The 21,427-nt window shown below is 38.8% G+C and overlaps 1 long non-coding RNA gene across 1 annotated transcript; it reads left to right on the forward strand.

The window, feature by feature from the left end:
* Positions 1-14,940: 14,940 nt before the first annotated feature.
* Positions 14,941-21,147, forward strand: LOC129748993 (uncharacterized). The gene is made up of 4 exons (XR_008737895.1): positions 14,941-15,085; positions 15,142-15,828; positions 15,903-16,114; positions 20,815-21,147. It is a non-coding gene; the product is annotated as an uncharacterized LOC129748993 (long non-coding RNA).
* The last annotated feature ends 280 nt before the right edge of the window (positions 21,148-21,427 follow it).

The raw sequence follows: 21,427 nt of genomic DNA on the forward strand, positions 1-21,427 counted from the left end.
CGATACGCCCACGCACTGTCAAACAAAATGCTCTGACATGCTGGTGTTTTTTTCCCGTTTGCTTCAACGACGACTCCTGGCAACCGAATTAAGGCGCATTCGAGAGGAGCAACAAAAACACAATCCTGGTTGTAGACAATGAAATAAACTGATAAACTGTAGGGATATTTTGATTGAAAATTAGATTTTGATCAAAAATAAACGTTTAGAAATTTCGTTGTCTTTAATTATACGAAGATGGAATTGTGAATTCGATTGTCACTTATGTTTTTGGTGACAAATTGTATTTATTTCTGAAAAAAAATATTTCTAAATCCTGCTTAAAAACACTTTTGTCTAAAAAAATCTATCAAAATTGCTGAAGAATGTTTTTTAGGCAACAAGTTTGTAGTTTTTTCTCAAAAATTTAAAAGCTGTCGAAAAGTAGCATGTTTTAATTTTTATATGAAATTTTAAAGATCAAGCAATAAATGTACAAATTTTAACATTTTTCGATGCCGTAAAAAACTTTACCCAGTATGACGGATTGGCTTGATAATATTACCTACAAACTTTTCACTGGCTTCCTCCTGCTATATCAATACTGTTGATGTAAAAATATTTTTCGAACAATCACTCATTTTTTAAAATAAATATTATACAATTCAGTTAGGTGTCTGGGGTGCAACAAAACGCAAATCAAAGAAACACCTTGTAAATCTCGTTTCCATGAACTGGAATATGAATGTTCTGCATCACGCGTTTGTAAAAATTGAAATTTCATTCATTCAAACATTGATTTTTATGATTTGAGCTTGTAGATTTTTTCGTAGTATTATTTATCCCCTAAATGTATGCAGCATCCTTATTTTCAGAAAAAAATCGTTTTTACAGAACAAAAAACTTCTGCAATTGATGTTTTCATGCGTTATGGTTCTTAAGGCATCGCAAATATATTAAAAACTATAAATTTTCATACGTGTTCATAAGATTTTTCATTAAAAACAAAGTTTGATGCATGTTACCCCATTTTCTAAGGAGGGTAAAAATCACATGTTTTCAGAATATTAAAAATAACTAAAGAAACCAATAATTTTTCTAAATACGCCAATTTGATGTCCCATCATCCTTAAAACTTTTGATGCATAAGGGGTAGAATTAGCTGTGAACATAAGTTTTTTAGAAGCCATTGAAGTTGAACATTGTTGCATGTTGCCCCTGTTGACGGTATCGGATGAAAAGAAAAACAAAAATTGTAATTATGAAAAAAATTCGTATCATTTAGAAGGGGCATTTTCTTTAATATTATTCTTTAACCAAATTCCTAAATCTGATTTTTTAAGGTTTTTTTCTGATAGAATTTTTCAATAGGCTATTATTAAAAAATAGGTAATTTTATTTAGTGTAGTTATCAACATTTCATGAGCAAAATGAACGCTGATGGCTCCAGAGAGTTAAAAAAAAGGTTCGCATAAATATTAACGGCAAAACAAACAGTAAAACGATCACAAGAAATTCAATACATCAATTATTCCACTGAAATTTCAGCAAACAAAGGTCCACCTTATCAACTGTCTAATCTCAACGAGGGTTGTATTCCCATTGAAGTTTACATGGAAATTTGAATTAATCCTTTTATGTTGTGTGGGCAGATCCAAATTATTTCTTTGAAACGTGACCTGGCATTTAACTGATTTTTTTTTCTTTCGAAAAGGTCCGCAAAGATTTGTCATTCACTTCGGCCCCCGCCAGACGTTTGAATCCGGACCCAATATTCGATTTGTCAAAGCTTCAGCAGCAATCAAATTGGCTGCGAATGGTCGTTGGCGCTAAAACTTTCAACGCATCTTTGGTCCTTATTTTTCTCACCGTATCAGTTAATCAGCAGCAGCATTTTCTCACCAAGCTCCCATCGAATTCCGGGGGTGCGGAATGTCCAAATATTTCCATCAACTTTCTCCGGCAAAACCGAAGCAACAGGATACAGCAACAGCAGTTTGGCAATATCTACTATAACGTCTTCGTTTTGGCCCAGGTCTGGCTCAGCTCGGAAGAACATCGTTGTTTTACGAACTTCAAATGTCAAAGGTCGTGTGGTTCCCATCTCTCCGTCCAACTCTTGGATATGTACGAGCGTTTTGGGTATATGGCTCGTTCAGCTGCTCTAGATGGAGTTCACCTCCCACTTTCCCGGGCCATCTTAATTGTGTATTGGTTTTTCGTTTTTCACGAAAGAGGCGTGTTTATGGATTGTTATTGGCTTTCCGCTCGAACTGAGCAGGAATTTTTCCGAGAAAGTTGTTTTATTCAAGCTTTTGTGAACACACTACTCAAGGGGAGTGGAAACCTGTTGAAACGAAAAACACAACAGTTTTTTTAGGTGAGAACTATGTCAAAAACGTGTAATTAAAAATCGAGAGTATCACTCAATGACTAAAATAATGAATAGTAGGTCTTTCCGTTAAATCTTTAATGTTTAACTTCTATTTCGAAGTTGGGTGAACAAAATATTTAAATGCCAGGTCACGAAACAAATAATGTCAAACTACATATTCCTTATAAATTATAACAAGTTATATAAAGTGAGGCAGGTTTTTCTTTGATTTTTAAATGTTATGTTAGACTGAAAATATTGGTGCATTCTCAGTTAGCTCTCTGGAGCCACCCGCAAAAAATTTAACTTTGAATTAAAAAGATGTCTTCATTAATGTTATTGTTCTTAGAATTGTTTTCTTTCTGAGAAATAGATTTGATAATAAAAAATCGGCATTGTGCATTCAAATTTGAAATTCTAACTGTAGTATCGCGACTTACAAAAAATGTCCAATCCAAAGCTAAAATTTGGCTGAGCATAAAGAATGACTTGCTACCCAAAATTGAAAATCTAAATTGTTAAGCATCAAGTTCAAACCGCATGTCACTATCGCAGTGACTTTCTTCCAAACAACCGATAGTCATCTGGCTTCCACGAAGCAAAAATAGAATCATGTTTTTCAAATATCAACCGCATCTTACACAGCAACAACCTTTTCCGGTCTATTTTCTACCCTCTGGGGCAGACCTCCCAGGAGGTTCAACAGGAAAAGCGCCTTGATAGAGCAGCGAGCTATGGAAAGTTTCAAGATAGTGTATAAATAAAGTAACGGTTTTATTTCCATTCGCACGCGAACGCTATTCTTAGACTTTTGATTGCGGTTTTCATCGTCGGAGATTCAAACGACAACAACGACGACGCCATCCACCCGCAACTGGTGGAAGTGTAGTAGCTATGCAATACATAACTGGCCGGAGACTCGGGTCATCAATTTTATAAGTGCAGTAAAGTTGCACGCAAAGCTCGGTTGCTCGTGAGTTTTGTGTGATCCTGTGGTTTTTACAACCTTCGAACTGCTGAAACATGGGATCATGGACCAGTTTAAAGTTGTTATTCACGGCTGTTTGATGTTTACAACAATCAATAGACTTTACGAGTTTCAATTCTGAAAAAATTGGATCCTATACTGAATACGAACCCATAAACGAATTTGCAGTTTTTTAACATATAAAAGCTAATTAAGAATTATAAAAACGTTCATTTATTTCTAATCCAATCAAAATACAAAAAAAAATCAATATTAAACTTGAACCAAACAGGTCGGACTCGATTGTACGTAGACTCGATTATCCTTGATTTGATTATCTGTGTATTTTTTGTGATTCTGGTAACGTTAATAATAATGTTTCAGGGAGCTGATTTACGTTTTACCTAAAAGAGAACAAACTGATAAAAACTCGTGATGATTTGCAAACTCAAAAAAATTCAAAAAATCAAACAAGGTTTTGATACATTTTGATGTAATATTTCGACTTTTAAAAATTATACGTAAAGAAGCTTAAAACAAAAACTAGGATGGTTTTTGTTTCTTACTCAAATGAACTTAAGAAATTAAACATATTTCAGCTTTTGTAGAGTTTTAATAATGATTTTATAGTGGAATAAAAGAGTGTTTTTGTATGCAACCATCATGTTTGTAAAATGCCTCCATCCTAAAATAACAGATTAAATAGTATAAATAAATGATTTTTATCATTGAACCTTCAAATCTAAGCTCTGAATAACATCTTAAGAGAGAATTAAAGATCTAAAAACAGATTTGATAAAGTTTTTCTCAAGGATGAACTGCCTCCATAGTAGGCACAATTTTCCCGTATGTTTGGATAACGTGCCGCTATTAAGCCTACCCCCATTCTGATACCTGATGGCAACCCTAACTTTTGTTTTATTCCATAAAATTATAATATACATAGATTTTTTTAAAACTTCAGCTTTGTCGTACGGAAATTATTACTTTCTAGCAGTTTCAATGAAATTGTTGACAACTGGAAGCACTGCCAATTTGAAGCGACGCGACGCCAAATGCCAAACTACAGTTCAGTGGCCAGCCGTAGATGTCTCCCGTTTGGAAAAGACGAGTTCCGGAAAACATTTTCTACCACCCGCGCAAAGTACATGCAAAATTGAAAAATCTAGCTAAATTATTATATAACCTACCTACCTAAACTATAGTTTAAAATTTAAATAATCTTAATCGCTAAAAGCAGTGAACTGAATTGTGGTAATTAAGTGAAAAGTTCCTACATCAGTCCACCAGGTTCGTTCTTCCCGCTGCTTGCTAAACGGACATGCTAAATGCTAACCTCTATGTTTTCCCAGCAGCACCAGCTAGTTTGATTATTCTGAAACTGTTCCGGCTCTTCCGGCTAAGTGTAGAACTCTGCTATTCCAAGCCGCGTAATTAACAGTTTATAAGGTTAACTTATTTTGCCACATGTGAAACAGAAAAGTTCATGCTAACTCCCTTTCGTTTACTTAGCAGAAGCAAACAGCTCGATTAAGAACCATTACGGCTCTCCCAGCCAAGTAAGCTAGCTTGACTTAAGCCGTACAGTAACTTACCAGGTTTGCTATTCTAACTTCATGTGAAACGGCTTAAGCTAATTCTTTGTTTGTTAACAGCATTCGTATTGAACTGCATACATCGTATTAGAACTGTTCCGGTTGTAGGAGAAGTTACTTCCAACACTGATTTGTAAGTTGCTACTATATTAGCTACGTATTTTAGATCTAATCCAAACTAATAAAATTACAGCTTGAAGCTGCTTGATCGCTATCGAGACCGGTGTAAATTTTCCTTGCATACAACTCGGAACAGAAATTATACGGAAATATTGCCCAAAAAACAGAAATTTTGTTCAAAACATAAATAGGTGCATTTAGCCCGCACGGTTTGAGGTTCGGCATTTTAGACAACACTTATAATAAAATCGAAAGAAAATTTTAACAAAAAAAAATACTTCAATGTATAGAAAACAGATACCTGCACACGTGTATATAGTTTTTGTACACATATTCGATGTGATATTCGATTAAATCAGTGTTCTGCCTAATAGGCGCATATAGCCCGCTCCTCCCCTAACTGGTGCGTTCTGTACAGTTTTCCCCTACACCAGAAATTAAACCAACCTTTGAGGCTTCTACTGGTAGCCTAAAACGTTTTCTAGAAAAGCCATGAACTTGAAAACAAAACTTTCGAAAAGTTTTTGTGGGTCATATTTTTTTTTATCGATCATCAGTCAGATTTGATTATACGTTCCGAAAAAAAATTGGGTGAACGCTGAATCGAGTCCGTCCTGTAATGACAATCGATCAAGGCCGTAGGAAGAACCGTCTCATGGTGGAGGGGAGGGATTCTAATGACTGTTTTTCATCCATGGTTTTTTGCTCAACAATGCACGAATAAAAAAAATGTTTGTAACTATAAGATTATTCATTTAAAAGCATTTTTACAATAATAGTTTTCTTATTTTCGTAGATGACGGAAAGAATTAAAGAAACATAAGCTATCAAAGAACGAAAGAACATAAGCCGTAAATATCATGAATTTTTCGAAAAAGATACAACGGCTCACCGGCAGGACTTGAACTTGCAATCTCCGCTTCAAGTCCTGCCGGTGAGCCGTTGTATCTTTTTCGAAAAATTCATGATATTTACGGCTTATGTTCTTTCGTTCTTTGATCGCTTATGTTTCTTTAATTCTTTCCGTCATCTACGAAAATGTGATTATTTTCAGGTACAAAGATGTACCAAACGATTTCATAACATCAGTATTGAATAGTTTTCTTATTTAATCGTAACTTTGGTACTAAATCTAAAACTTGAGCTAAATTTTTATAATGAAACCTTTAGTAACAAAATATGGAATTCGCTTTCATCGATGGGTAAAATCTTTGAATTTGTTTATAAATCTTGTAACTTATTTGATTTGAGCATAAAATATGTTTTTAAGAGAGCCTCCAATTCCTTAAAAAAAACTTATTCTCTACTCAAATCAAACAAGCCCAATCTTCCAAACTCTTTTTAAAATTCAAATACCTTTGATGAAAATAAATCAAATAAAAAAACAGTAAAAGATAAAAAAAATTCGGATCAAATTTTCTTGATGCAAAGTTGAACCAAATGTATGATTTTAGCTTGAAATTTAGCTTTAAAAAAAAGAAATATTAAATATGTTGAACAATACACCGAGTAAATAGAGAATTTCTTGCAAATTTTTTAGGTGATGATCAGGTAAAACTATGATCATTTAGTATCCGGGCATTTTATTCGGGTGATAACTACGTTACTAGATCTCGAATATGCATAAATTTAGCAGCGTTGTGTTAGTTATAAAAATGACTATCTTGCCTTTTTCAGGTTTTTGAATTTACGTGTGTTTGAGATATTTACGATGCCAAAATTCATGATAAAATGAAATTCTTTTTTGTTGATTAGAAAACTCATGAACTGTTGATTTTTTCAGCCACTCTAGGATACTCACGAAGTTCAAATCAAGCTTCGGAGTGGAACCCTTGAACTCAACTATGGTAAAAAGTCTACGGTTATTGGGGATAACTTAATGCAGACCCCTTAACTATGCAGTAAATCCGTTTTCGGTAGGTAAAAGGTGGTGCCTGTCTAGTAGAAACCCAGCAAAAAACTAAAAATGAGCAGTTCCATAGATCGCAATCTGTGCAACCATTCGTCTAGTTTCACTCGAGGAATACAGTCGAGTTTTTACGAGCGCTCCGCGAAACAATAGTTAGAAAGTTTCTTTTGTTCGGTCGTTACATTCGGGATTGTGCACCGTCGGACCGATTACCCGGGTTAATCTGGTTTCTTAGTGCCGTGAACGGGTAGCGGAGGTGATTTATACGTGCGATAAAATCACATGATTGTTGGTGTGGCCGCCATTAAGCTGATTCGACGCTTCAAGCTGTGCGAGAATCATCACCATCTTTATCATCAAGTGCCGATAGAGACGAAGGGGCTCGCACGATCAAGGCCGTTGTATTGTTGCCCATCAGAGGTTTACCCTAGCCATTGCTTTTGTGTGGTCGTTTTTTGCTGCCGTCAACTGAAGGAAGACGATAATCACCAGGTTGAAATCAAAACGGATAACGCAGTGGGTTGAAAACAATAAAAAAAAATTGTACATTTTCATTTCCTTTTTCATTTTAAACTAATTATCTATTCTATTTTTTCTATTACTCTTTCATACTATCGTTATATTTGTAAACTAAAAGTACGATCTCAAAAGCTTATGAATCATGGACGGGGATGGGGGGCAGAATATGCTTCCCACACCCAACCCAGATGTTATGAACACAGATGATAATATCGAACCTTCTGTATCTGCTCCTCCTAAGCCTCCGCGTATTAGATATTATCCTGAAAACACATCTTTTACAGGTCCATGGGTTGTTTTTTTTCGGCCAAAGCCGAAAGGAAAAGCACTAAATGTTATTCAGATCAGCAAAGATCTGGCCAAGTGGACCTCCATATCCGAAATTACCAAGGTCCGCACAGACAAACTGCGCGTTGTCGTTTCTAGCCAAAAGGCTGCAAACGAGATCGTTGCTTGTCAGCTTTTCACGTTACAGTACCGCGTGTATATCCCCTGTCGAAACGTAGAAATCGAGGGCGTTATCCACGAAATGAATCTGACGGTGGAGTATATTATGGACCACGGAGTTGGGGTATTCAAGAATCTTGACTCGACGTTTGTCAAGATCTTGGATTGCCGCCAACTAAAGACTTCTTTTATGGAAAATGGGGTGAAAAAATACTCCCCGTCAGCTTCATTTTGCGTAACGTTCGAAGGTACCGCCCTCCCTCACTATGTTTTGATAGACGATAGGTTGAGGCTTCCCGTACGGCTCTTTGTGCCGCGCCCCATGAACTGCGAAAAATGCAAAAAAATTGGACATACAACGGATTTCTGCTGCAATAAACCACGGTGCGTTCATTGCGGGGAATCTCATGAGGACGGGTCCTGCCAGGCAGTTGAGCGAAAGTGTGTTTATTGCGGAGACCCGCCTCATGACATTTCCGCCTGCGCGGCATTTAAGAGCCGGTGGGATCAACAGAGGCGTTCTTTGAAGGAACGTTCTAAACGTTCCTATGCCGCTATTCTAAAGAGCGCCTCTCCCCCGGCCCAATCTCAATCTGGAAACGTCTTTTCCTTGTTACCTGTTGACGAAGTAGACACGGATGTTTCTGATGAAGGACAGCAATTCGTCGCTATTGGAAACTCAAGGAAGCGTAAAAAAGTGACTTCTCCAAAAATCCCGCAAAAAGTTCCTGTGGTAAGCTCTTCACAAAACAGTCATAAAAAATCTCTGCTGCGGAAAAACAGTTACCTCCTGGATTTTTAGGTACAAATTATGCTCCAGAAGACCCAGAAGTTGCGGGATCATCGAACACTTCAAATTTCAACATATTTTCATCAACACCTAATTCTCAATCAGGATTTTTCAAAATTACTGATATCATCAATGGTATTTTTGAATACCTCAATGTCCCCGACTCATATAGAAGCATAATAACAATCATGCTTCCAGTGGTAAGGACACTTCTTCAGCAGTTCATGCAAACTTGGCCCATTCTTTCAGTGTTTATCTCTCTCGATGGCTAATTTAAGCCGAGGAGTCGGGGATATCACTGTTTTACAGTGGAATTGTCGTAGTATAATCCCTAAATTGGATTCGTTCAAATTCCTTCTTCATGAAATTAATTGTGATATTTTTGCTCTTTCTGAAACTTGGCTTTCTTCTCAAACTGATCTTCCATTCCACGATTTTAATATTATCCGTTTGGATCGCAACGACTCTTACGGAGGGGTGCTCTTAGGGATCAAAAAGCACCACTCTTTTTATAGAATTCAACTTCCTTTATCAGGTGGAATTGAAGCTGTTGCATGTCATACAACTGTAAGAGGTAAGGACTTATGTGTTGTCAGTTTGTACTGGCCACAGAGAGTTGCAGTGGATCGAAGTCACCTAGAGGACCTGTGCTCAGTGCTTCCTGAGCCAAGGTTGATCCTGGGTGACTTCAATTCACATGGAACTGTCTGGGGAGAACAAATTGACGATAGTCGTTCTACTCTTATTTATGACATTTGCGACAGTTTCAATTTAACAGTTTTGAACACGGGTGAAAAAACACGGGTACCTAAACCTCCTGCAAGACAAAGTGCAATTGACCTCTCACTTTGCTCAAATTCACTATCATTGGATTGCCAGTGGAAGGTGATTTTTGATCCCAATGGTAGTGATCACTTGCCAATTGAAATTACAATCACCAATGGGGTCAATACTTCAAATTATACGAATATGACATATGACCTTACAAGACACATTGACTGGAAAAAATACTCAGACGCCATCACAACATCTATCAATTCTGTAGATCATCTACCTCCATTAGAGGAATACAATTTCCTTTCCGGCTTGATTTACGATTGTGCTGTTCGCTCTCAAACAAAACCCATTCCCACGTCATCCGTTCATCGAAGGCCTCCCAATCCATGGTGGGACAGCCAATGCGCAGAGCTGTATGCGGATAAATCGAACGCGTTTAAAACCTTTCGGAAGCATGGAACCATCGAAAATTTTAATTTGTATGTTTCCCTGGAAAATCAATTTAAAAAATTAATAAAAGGCAAAAAACATGCTTATTGGCGTAATTTTGTGGGTGGTTTATCACGCGAAACGTCGATAAATACTTTGTGGAAAGTGGCACGAAGTATGCGCAATCGATCTCAAACGAATGAAAGTGAAGATCATTCGCACAGATGGATCTTTAACTTTGCTCGTAAAATATGCCCTGATACAACCCCTGTGCAAAAAATCATTCGTGATGTGCCACCAGGTAGGAGCGATCTGGATTCTAACATTTCAATGGTTGAATTCTCAATTGCTCTCTTCTCTTGCAACAACTCAGCTCCGGGAGTTGATAAAATAAAATTTAACTTGTTGAAAAACCTTCCGGATGTCGCAAAATTTCGCTTGTTAAATTTATTTAATCAACTCTTGGAGCAAAACATTGTTCCCGAAGACTGGAGACAAGTGAGAGTTATAGCCATCCAAAAGCCCGGAAAGCCTGCATCCGATTTCAATTCCTACCGCCCTATAGCAATGTTGTCTTGTATACGGAAGCTGATGGAGAAAATGATATTGTTTCGTTTGGATAAATGGGTACAAACAAATGGCCTTCTTTCAGATACTCAGTTTGGGTTCCGCAAGGGCAAAGGGACAAACGACTGTCTTGGTTTGCTGTCGTCAGAAATACAAATGGCGTACGCAAAACGTGAGCAAATGGCTTCAGTGTTTCTAGACATAAAGGGAGCTTTTGATTCTGTTTCAATCGAGGTGTTGTCAGAAAAATTGCATTCCCGAGGTCTGCCTCCTCTGTTGAACAACATCTTATACAGCTTGCTTTGTGAGAAACATCTGAACTTTGCTCACGGAGATATTGCGATAAGGAGAATCTCGTACATGGGACTACCTCAGGGTTCATGTTTGAGTCCTCTTTTGTACAACTTTTACGTGAGTGACATCGACAGTTGTATCTCTGAGGGCTGCACTCTAAGACAACTCGCAGACGACAGTGTAGTATCTGTAACAGGATCTACAGAATCAAATCTACACAGACCTTTACAAGATACTTTAGACAGGTTATCATCCTGGGCTCTGGGGCTAGGGATCGAGTTTTCTCCAGAGAAAACGGAATTGGTAGTTTTTTCCAAGAAACATAGACCTGCTCAACCAAAACTTCAACTTTTAGGCAGAACTATCACTCAATCGAGATGTTTTAAGTATCTCGGGGTGTGGTTTGATTCCAAGTGTACCTGGAGAACTCATATTGAGTATCTGAAAGGAAAATGCCAAAAAAGAGTTAATTTTCTCCGTACCATTACCGGCACCTGGTGGGGAGCCCATCCAGAAGATCTGATAAAACTGTATCGTACAACAATTCTTTCAGTGATGGAGTATGGCAGTTTTTGTTTCCTATCAGCTGCGAAAACACACCTCATCAAACTCGAACGTATTCAATACCGTTGTCTCCGCATAGCGCTGGGTTGTATGCAATCAACGCATACCATGAGTCTTGAGGTTTTGGCAGGCGTACTTCCTCTGAAAGATCGGTTCTTTTCTTTATCTCTTCGGTTCCTCATCAGGTGTGAGGTCATGAACCCATTGGTAATTGCAAATTTCGAAAAGCTGCTTGAGGAAAATGTTCAAACAAGATATATGGCCATATATCATGAATTTATGTCTATGCAGGTTAATCCTTCTTCGAATTCTCCCATTCGTGTTTGTCACCCTGGCTACGACAATTCCTCTGTCAAGTTTGACTTGTCCATGCAGCATGAAATCCGTGGAATCCCGGATCAACATCGTTCGCTTATTATTCCTAGGATTTTCGATGCTAAATATGGGCACGTCAATGCTGAACAAATGTACTTTACTGACGGGTCGATATTGAATGAATCAACGGGATTCGGAGTATACAACGAAACATCTAGCGCTTTCTATAGTCTTGAGTTTCCATGTTCAGTATTCATAGCAGAGTTGGCAGCTATCAACTGGGCTCTGAACAGCATCGCCTCACAAACTGTTGGTAATTTTTATGTTGTAACGGATAGCTTAAGCTCACTTGAAGCTATTCGTTCAATGAAGTTGGGAAAGTACTCACCGTACTTCCTCGAGAAGATACGAGAAAAATTGAGTACTTTATCTGAACGCTGCTTCTCCATCACCTTTGTTTGGGTCCCTTCACATTGCTCAATATTGGGCAATGAGAAGGCTGACTCTCTCGCAAAGGTAGGTGCGCTTGAAGGTGATATTTATCAGCGTCAAATCTCCTTCAATGAATTTTTCTTTTTAGTACATAAAAATGCTCTCGTCAATTGGCAGCGCAAATGGAATGCAGATGAAAAAGGCCGGTGGCTCCATTCGATCATCCCAAAGGTGAAGCTTAAACCATGGTTCAAGGGTTTGGACCTGAGCCGTGATTTTATTAAAACATTCTCCCGACTCATGTCCAACCACTGTTCCTTAAACGCGTTACTGTATCGTGTAAATCTGTCAAGCACCAATCTATGCACCTGTGGCGTTGGTTATCACGACATTGACCATGTTGTTTGGTCGTGCGAGGTCCACTTGATCGCCAGAGCACAGTTAACAAATTCGCTTCGGTCTCGAGGAAGGCAACCTAATGTACCTGTGAGAGATGTGTTGGCTACGATGGACTTAACTTACTTTTCCGAACTCTATCTATTCTTTAAAGCTATCGATCTTATTCTGTAGACTTTTTCTCAATCTGTTACTAATTTTTAGTTTAAGCAAGAAATGTAAACAGTGCAAAAACAAATACAATCTTGGCTCCTTAAACCTACTGGATTGAGCCGTTTCAAATAAATGATTTAAAAAAAAAAAAAAAAAATCTGTGCAACCGGTTTTTACGTAATGTGACAGATGTGTTCTGATGAACAAAGAAATTTATGTTAAAACCGAATTTAAGAGGTCAAGTTTTTTGAGATGCCTACTTATGAAAAGGTTCAAACCAGATTCTAATTGGTTTTTTCAGGTAAATTTGTGCAAAATATCATGATTTTGCGAAGGTTTCGCTTCTGTGATAAAAATAATAGATAAATACATGACTGAAAAAGTGCAAAAATAATAAGGAGACTTTATGAAAAAAAGCGTATTTCTTAAAATCAACGGTAATTTTTTTTTTTAATTTTTACATTAAATATTATATTAGCTCCTTCATTTCCTCTATAGACATCTTTTTTTTGTCTTTTTTCGAGAGGTTTTCAGCCACAGGCTGGTTATCCTCTAGGAATGGATTTTAAATACACACGTTTGTTGCTGCGTGGATTCTAACATGTTTCTTCAAGAGCACATATTTTTCATTAATAAAAAATTTCACAATTAAAATCCTGTGGATTTTTTTAAGATAAAATTAGGGTTTTTTTCATAAAACAAAACTTAAAAAATTAACTCAAATACTTTTTTTATTTTTTCGGCTGAATTGTGTGTACAAACTAATTTTGTTTAAAAATTTGAAATCGGGAAATTGGAAATTTAAAGTTCATATTCTCTTGAATTCCTTAAAACCTTCTGGCCCAATACTCCCGGGAACTAGCTCAGTAGCAGGAGACGCCTGAACTGTGTCTCAGGGTCGGCCTACTACTGGGTAAACGGAGGGAACGCGGAACAAAGTTTAAGAGGCAAACTGTGGAGTTTCTTGCTAAATAAGAATTTGGAAAATTAAATTTTGGAACTGGGGTTTTTATTTTTACTGAAGTGTGGGTGTGGGTGTGGGTGTGGTTCAGGGGTAGCTTCACTGGATTTTGAGGGTGTACATACCGTCGACGGATTTTTCTCGTTGGCGCGCTTGCAGGATACTGGTCGTGGAACTGCTGTATTGAGCTCTGTTGTTTCTCAGGTAACTATTTATGGTGACTGTGGCGATGTGTACCCAATTTGTAGCTTTTGGGCACCAGAAATGGTAAGCACTGGCGTCTTCCCTCTTTGACACTATCGGCGGACCACAGCAAGGCCGTATTGGTCGCGCCGAGAGGGGGTCTCCTTAATAATTAAGGCCCGTCGGGCCTGAGACTTCTCTCCTTTACAATGATGGTTCCACGGAACCAGAGAGTCGGGTCTTTTACGAATTAGACGTAGGCAGTCAAAGACTACCTAGGCCGAATCGCGTGCGCGTGTGAGGTCTCGGAGGACGTTTTTGCGATCGAAAAATCGATCCAAGAATACAAGGTCCTGTAATCGAGCAAAATCATCAATGCAGGACTCAACTTTGGTTTCAATAGGTCACCATTACCTGAATGATCTACGTTGATCTCAACCGGAAATGCCACAAAAACCGTACTTGTTATTTTTCAGACACTCACAACATTCACACACGAACGCCAAAATGATAATGACCTATAGCGGAAGCTAGGTCATCTTCATCCCTTCTTTTTACCATTTCTTCAATAGTTATGCCACCCAACATGGCGAACCACCCCTACTTGTTCATACTACTATGAACATTTTGTTGAACACCCCCGCTGAAGCCCGCCTGATTATAAACTAACAATAATGTGTACTTGTTATTCAAAATTTAAACCAAACTAGCTAATACATGTAATTTTCCCTATTTTCCTTAAATTTAACAACATACACAACAGCTCACCTATAACAATTTAAAATATTTGAAAAACGAACTAATACCTTTTGTAACAACGGTTACACAATCCTCCTACCTCGACAAAATAAGCAATTAGAATAAATTGCTTATTTTATCTTCAAAAAGTATTGACAGATAAACCAGAACTTTTTAACATTACTGTGAGCAAAATTTCATAGCAACTTCTTTCGAAGTTGGATAAAACTTAATAAAAGAATCATAAAATGAAGTACCATTTAAAATCTTGCGGCAACTATCGGTCAATTTACCCTGAAGGAAAATTGCCATAATTCAACACATTTGATTTCCTTCCTGGTGACAAACCTTTTAAATCACACGAGCAATTATTGATCGTTTTTAGTACTCATCTCACTATCTCATTTGACAGTTGACGGTGATGTGGAACTATACAAGATGATAGTCCAGTAGTGAACACGCGGACGAACATTTGGACGGTCGTTATTTTACAGTTGTGCTTTCCAGATGGATAATTGCCGGACTAACAAGACGAATATTGGACAAAACTACATTTTAAAAAGAATGTTGCTAATGGTGAACCTCAGATGAATAGATAATGCGGATGTTGGCTGAACCATGATTGCTTTCAGCATAATTCCTTCAGGTGGCCATCCCGAGAGAATGGAAAGATGCTGGAAACAAGCGTTCAGAAAGATGGCGATTTCCTAACGTGCTAAACGTGTTTAGGTACCGTGTAAAACTGAATTTTCACTTTTTAAATAATTTATTATTTAACGCATTTCCAAATGAATTATTGGTTATGATTAAAAAAAACAACAAACAACATTTCTACAACGAATTAAAAAAAATAAATAATTTAATAATTTAAAAATCCTAACTAAACACTATTTTATCCTATCTATCCTAGCATGAGTTTTTGTATGGCGCCATTACAAAAACTTAATATTTCTTTTATTATACTAACTGCATGCAAAATTAATTATTCTAACTGCATGCTACTGACAAAAAGAAAAATTGTATTTATCTTTTGACTAATGCATTTCGGTGTTTTTTTTTTTACTTTTTTCGAGCGATCTAATTGCTAAGTGCTAACGAGTCTTTTCGGCACTCAATATGTGCTGGCGACGGACGGTTGCGATCCCATGACGATGATGGTCGCTGGCACTCACTCTCACTTTGACGGGATTGGCTACTTTGGTGAGATCCATCGGCGTCCCGATGCAATCTCAGCGCCTGATTCTCTCTTGCGTAAACCTGGTATACGATGACATCTTCACGCCAAACAACACGTGCGCGATCTGCTAACGAATCAAAACGTAAGTACGCATGAGAGTAGTACTCCGTGTTGTGACTGAGTGTACTATTATTATTATTATTATTATTATTTTAGGTTGCTGTTTCTGGATCTTCTTCTGCCGGGCGGAGGTCTGCGGCCGAAAATACACCGAGACTTTTGCCTGCCTCATCTGCAAGCTCATACGAGCTACTGCCGCGTTTCGCTATCACGGTGCATGGCGTATACAGCGGACCATATTTCGCATTATAGCGATCTGCTGCCGAAGACAATTGAAAACTCCGCTTGTAGACTTTCTGCCCTACCTGGTAAGCTGGACTAAACTTTTTATGTCTCAGATTGTAACTCTTTTGACATTTTTCGTAACTTTTATGTAAATTATCCCTGACCAAATGATAAATCTTTTCATTTAAATTTTTGCGGAAATTATCACGTTCTTCCACGGAGAACTCCTTTGTCTCCCTTTCCAACCGATGCTCTTCTCCTGAAACAATTTTTTCATGGCCGTACAAAATGCGATATGGAGACATTCCGGTAGAAGCGTGAATTGTAGTGTTGAGGAACTCTTCTACCTCTGCAATCTTGGAATCCCATACGCGTTGATCCGGTTGCATGTATGACCTCAAGCATGCATTGATGGTCCTATTCACACGCTCCACTGGATTCGCCTGACTGTGATGACGTGCGTTGGGCCAGTGACGAATGCCTCTTCGGGTCAACAATGCTTGAAATTCCTTTCCCCGGAATGTCGTGGCGTTGTCGCTGATGATTACTTCTGGGGTTCCAAACCGTCTCATCCAGCAATCCTCAACAATTTGACAAACTTGCTTACCATTAATCTTTCTTACCGGAACGAGAAGCGACCATTTGGAAAATATGTCCATCAGAACTAGCAAATGGCAGTTCCCGCTGCGGCTACGCGGTAGATTTTGTATAAAATCAAGCGCCAATATTTGAAAAGGTTTGCTGGTGAGACGCTGGTTCCCCATTGGTGGTGCGGATGCGATGTTGGATGGTTTGCATTGTTTGCATGCGCTGCATCGATTGATGTGGTTGCGCGTTTCAGCTGCCATTCTGGGCCAGAAATATCGAAGCTTCAACCGGTGCATGGTCTTCTCAAACCCTGGGTGGAGTGCTTGGTCGTGTTCTCTCACCAGAATTTCTTTCTTTAACTCGGAGGGAACACACAATTTCCACTCGTAGCGATAATCCATCGTCTCCATTTTGGCTGCAACATACTTATACAATTTCTTACCCTCAATTTTGAAATCTGCAAAATTTTCAGGACAATCTGATACTTTCATGAATAGCTTGGAATACCAATCGTCATTTTGTGCATTGATGGCCTCTACAGCTCGCGACAGAGCATCAGGAACCACGTTTTCCGAACCCTTGCGGTGTTTGATGCTCATATCGTATTGTTGTAGAAGCATGCTCCAACGACTCAATTTTGACGACGGTTTCCATTTGCTATTCATGATAAACGATAGCGCTGATGAGTCGGTAATAAGCGTGAAAGGCGTCCCTTCTACATACGGCCTAAACTTTTCAATTGCCTCTAGGGCAGCTGCTCCTTCCTTCTCTACCGCTTTCCAAGCCCTTTGCGACATGGTGAGTTTCCGCGAGAAGTAAGCGATCACGTGCTCCCTGCCTTCTGATTCCTGAGTTAAGACTCCTGCAATAGCTGTGTCACTCGCATCAGTTTGGATCGTGAAAGGTTTCTGGAAATCAGGACAAGCTAAAATCGGGGCGGTTATCAACTTTTCCTTTAAGCAATTAAATGCTTCCTCTGCCTGCGCGTTCCAATGGACAGATTTTGGTTTCCCTTTCAAAAGGTTGGTCAATGGTGCCGTCGTTTCGCTGAATTCGCTTAAGAACCTCCGATAATAGTTTGTCATTCCCAGAAACCTTCTCAGCGATCTAACTGATGTGGGACGTTCAAAATTAATAATCGCCTCTATTTTGTCAGGATTAGGTCGTACGCCGTTACTAGATAAGATGAAACCTAAATAGGGTAGCTCCGGAACACAAAACTTAGATTTTTCCATGTTGATTGTCAGGTTTGCCTTCTCCAGTCTGTTTGCTACTTCCTTGAGGCTACGAATGTGGTCTTCAAACGTATTGCTAGCAATGACGATGTCGTCAAGGTAGACGAACACGTTTGGTTCCAGTTCTCCATAGCCTAAGGTTTCGTCCATGACTTTCGATAATACAGCGCTGGAGTTGACAAGACCAAACGGAAGACGACGAAACTGAAATAATCCTCTTCCAAACACTCGGAACGCCGTATACTTTCTGGATTGAGGGTCCAAAGGTACCTGCCAGAAAGCTTTCGACAAATCAATTGTGGTCAAGTACTTTGATGCCCCCAGCCTGCTCAAAATACGGTCCTGGTGCGGAAGAGGATATGCATCCCGACGGGTTCTCGCGTTCAATTTCCTGGCATCGAGACACATCCGGACCTTCATGCGTTCGGTCCCATCTTCGAGAGTTTCTTTCTTCATTACCGGTACTATTAGCAAGGCCCAATCGCTGTTTGACCGCTCGACTACTCCTGACTCAATCCATTTATCAAGCTCCTCGTTCACACTTTTCTGGACTTCCGGTGACCATGGATACGGGTTCAATCTTATGGGTGGCTCGTTCTTAAACTCCTCCAAAAACTCAATTTTCGCTGTATATAAAGGGGTTGCTTCTAACTTTTCGCCTTCTACAAAAACTTTAAATTGCTTCTTCACCTCCTCAATCTGCTCTATCTGTTCAGGTGTGAGACATTCGCCTTCTTTTATTTCTCCTTCCAGCTCTTCTATGGAAAACTCTTCCATCCTCCTGATCGTGGGCTCAATGTTGAAAATCTTCCAAAAATTCATTCCTAAGATAAGGCGACGTTTTAATGCAGGGGCCACTAAAGTAGAAACAATTCGTGTCTGACCGTCGAAAGTTACTGGCATGTCTACGGATCCTTGCACTCCGATGCTGGTTCCATCTGCTGCTGACAATTTGATCGAAGTAGGCTGCATTTTGAGTTTTAGATCTCTCAATAGCTTTCTACTTCCGATTCCAATAACCGTTAACTGCGCTCCGCAATCCAACAAACCTAGCATGCTGATACCCATTACGTTGACCCTGGTAAACGGTCGATTATCTCCCTCGATGCTCAAAACGAATTCAGCTACTTCCGCCTCCTGTGAAATAAATTTAGATTGAGGATTTTTGCGTACACGTCGACGACCTCCTACGACGACTTCCTTTCGTTTTTTGCACATACTGGGCACGATTCCTTCACGAAATCATGAAAACCACAGACGGTACAAAAAACTTCCCTTTCCTTGAGGCATGCGCTGTAATGATGATAGTTGCCTCGGCAATTGAAGCAAACGGTGGAATCTGGCTTCCGATATTCCGACACTCTTCTGTCCAACGTCCCTCTGCTACTTCCTGCCTGTGGAACGTCCTTTCGCCTTTCCTGGTTGAAGTTCTGGCCAGTCGTACGAGATTTCTCTGTCTCAAAATACTTCTTGCCGAACCCTGCAGTGTATGGATCCTTCGCCGAATTGGTGTGATTCGAGTTTTTCCACTCCAGTTTTCTCTGAGCTCCATTGTTGTTCCAAGTGTTTTCATTTGATCTCTGACCTTTTAACGCTGAATTTCCAAAAATCTCGTTCACCTGAGACCTAAGATTTGGTTCATTATATGTGCTACCGCGATATAAAGGCCAATTAGCTGCATCCAACTTTCTCCCCCAAACCTTCAAACTACGCAGCGTTTTAACTCCTTTGACTAACAACGAGTTTTTGTAGTCAGATCTCAAATTACGGAAAACTATTTGAAAAAATCCTATCTTCTGACGGTGGATCAGCCATCCGTCCAAAAATCTCCATGATCGAGGCATAGAAGTCCTGAAACTTCTCGGCTCTTTTCTGCCTACGCTGAGACGCTTGTTGCTCATAATGGAAATCCATATCTGGTGGCTGATACTCCATTTTGAGGTCGGAAACGAGTTCGTTCCAGTTCCTGAAATCCTTGCTTTTCTTTCCTTCAATGTACCAGGCTCTGGCATCTCCTACAAACAAGTGAATCGCCTCATTGAAAAGAGATTCCTTATCAATCCCTTCTGCTTCCGCCATAAATTCTACTTCCGTTATAAACCTATTCAAATTTCTCCCTTCATCGCGGCCATCGTACTTGAGTTTCCATTCCGCTACAGATCTAGGTCGGCGCCTCAAAACCATTCTTGGTTTAATCTCTTCATCTGCACTAGAATCAGATAACTCATTTCCGGTTTCTGCTTTTCCTATCCTTCTACGAAGATCATTTTTGTGCGACTCTCGTGTAACTTTTCCTACTTCTTCCCTTAGCTTTTCTTTTTCTCCATCCTGCTTCTTTCTCCAAGATTCTACTTTGCTACCTTCGCTTTCGTTTTTCAATTCATCAAACTTCTTTGTAACGACCTCTTCGACGAAGACCATCAGCTTTTCAAACATGTCTGCTGTCTGTTGGACTCCAGAATCAGGTTCTCTACCAGGATACGGTGTGCTCGAATTTGCTCGCGGTTGTGCATCGAATTCCTCATCGCTATGATCAACGATGTTCCCTGGCTCTGACTCTAAATCTGGTTCCTGCCTGTATAGATCTACTTCTTTCAAACGATTAATTTCATCTGCCAATCTTTGAGATGTTTCTAGCGCTGCCTCTGGATCAGTCGATAACATATGAAAATGATCATTGAGGAGCATGATTGCTAAATCTTCTAAGTTATCAGTTTCAAAAACTTCTTTAAGCCTTAGCACTCGGAAATAGATATGGAGTAAACGCGATTTCAATTCCGGTAACATCGACTTTTTAGCTTTGCGGTTTTCTAACGCATCACGAATTTTCGCGAGTTTTTCATCTACCACTTGAAATTCTGTTTCCCTATCACAATCTTTCACGCAACGTGTTTCAAATTTTCCCGTTTCCCGCTGTTCTTTTAGAACGTTTCGTAACTTTCTTCTTTTTGCATCTCTAGATTCACCACTAGCATATCTTACTCCGCGGATGGCCAGTTCATATTCCAGCTCGTCGTCTAGAAGATGTTTGACGTTCAGGGAACGATACGGTAAAGAATACTCGGAATTCATGATAGGACAGTTTCAAACGGTTTAAAAAAATAAATATTTTAGGGAACTACGACAAGCAAATTAAAATTTATTATAAGAAACGCGACAAAATAAATAAATAAATAACGAAAGAAATAAATTAACACGTATTTAGATATTTAGAAGCACAATTAGATAATAATTCAGGTATTTTGGTTTCTGTGGCAATAAATATGATGATTGAAATAAATAAACGATCAGGACGACAATTAGGCTAAATAAGTACGGTTGAATAAATGATTTGATTTTTCTCGTGTTTTACTGTATAATAGAAATTATCATTCAGGACCTTGATCAAAATAGTTGATAGCTACTCTTGTAGATTAAAAATTATACTGCAAATTGTGAAAGTTTTTTCAAATTTTATGGGTGCCAATGAAGGCAGTATCTTATGAGATTACCTCAAAGCAAATGTTTAAGAGAATTAATTTATCTGTTTCCACTTTCTGATTAGCAAGATTCCGGTGTGAGACGATTACACAA

The sequence above is a fragment of the Uranotaenia lowii genome, chromosome 2, assembly GCF_029784155.1.
Source record: "Uranotaenia lowii strain MFRU-FL chromosome 2, ASM2978415v1, whole genome shotgun sequence".
Lineage (NCBI taxonomy): Eukaryota > Metazoa > Arthropoda > Insecta > Diptera > Culicidae > Uranotaenia > Uranotaenia lowii.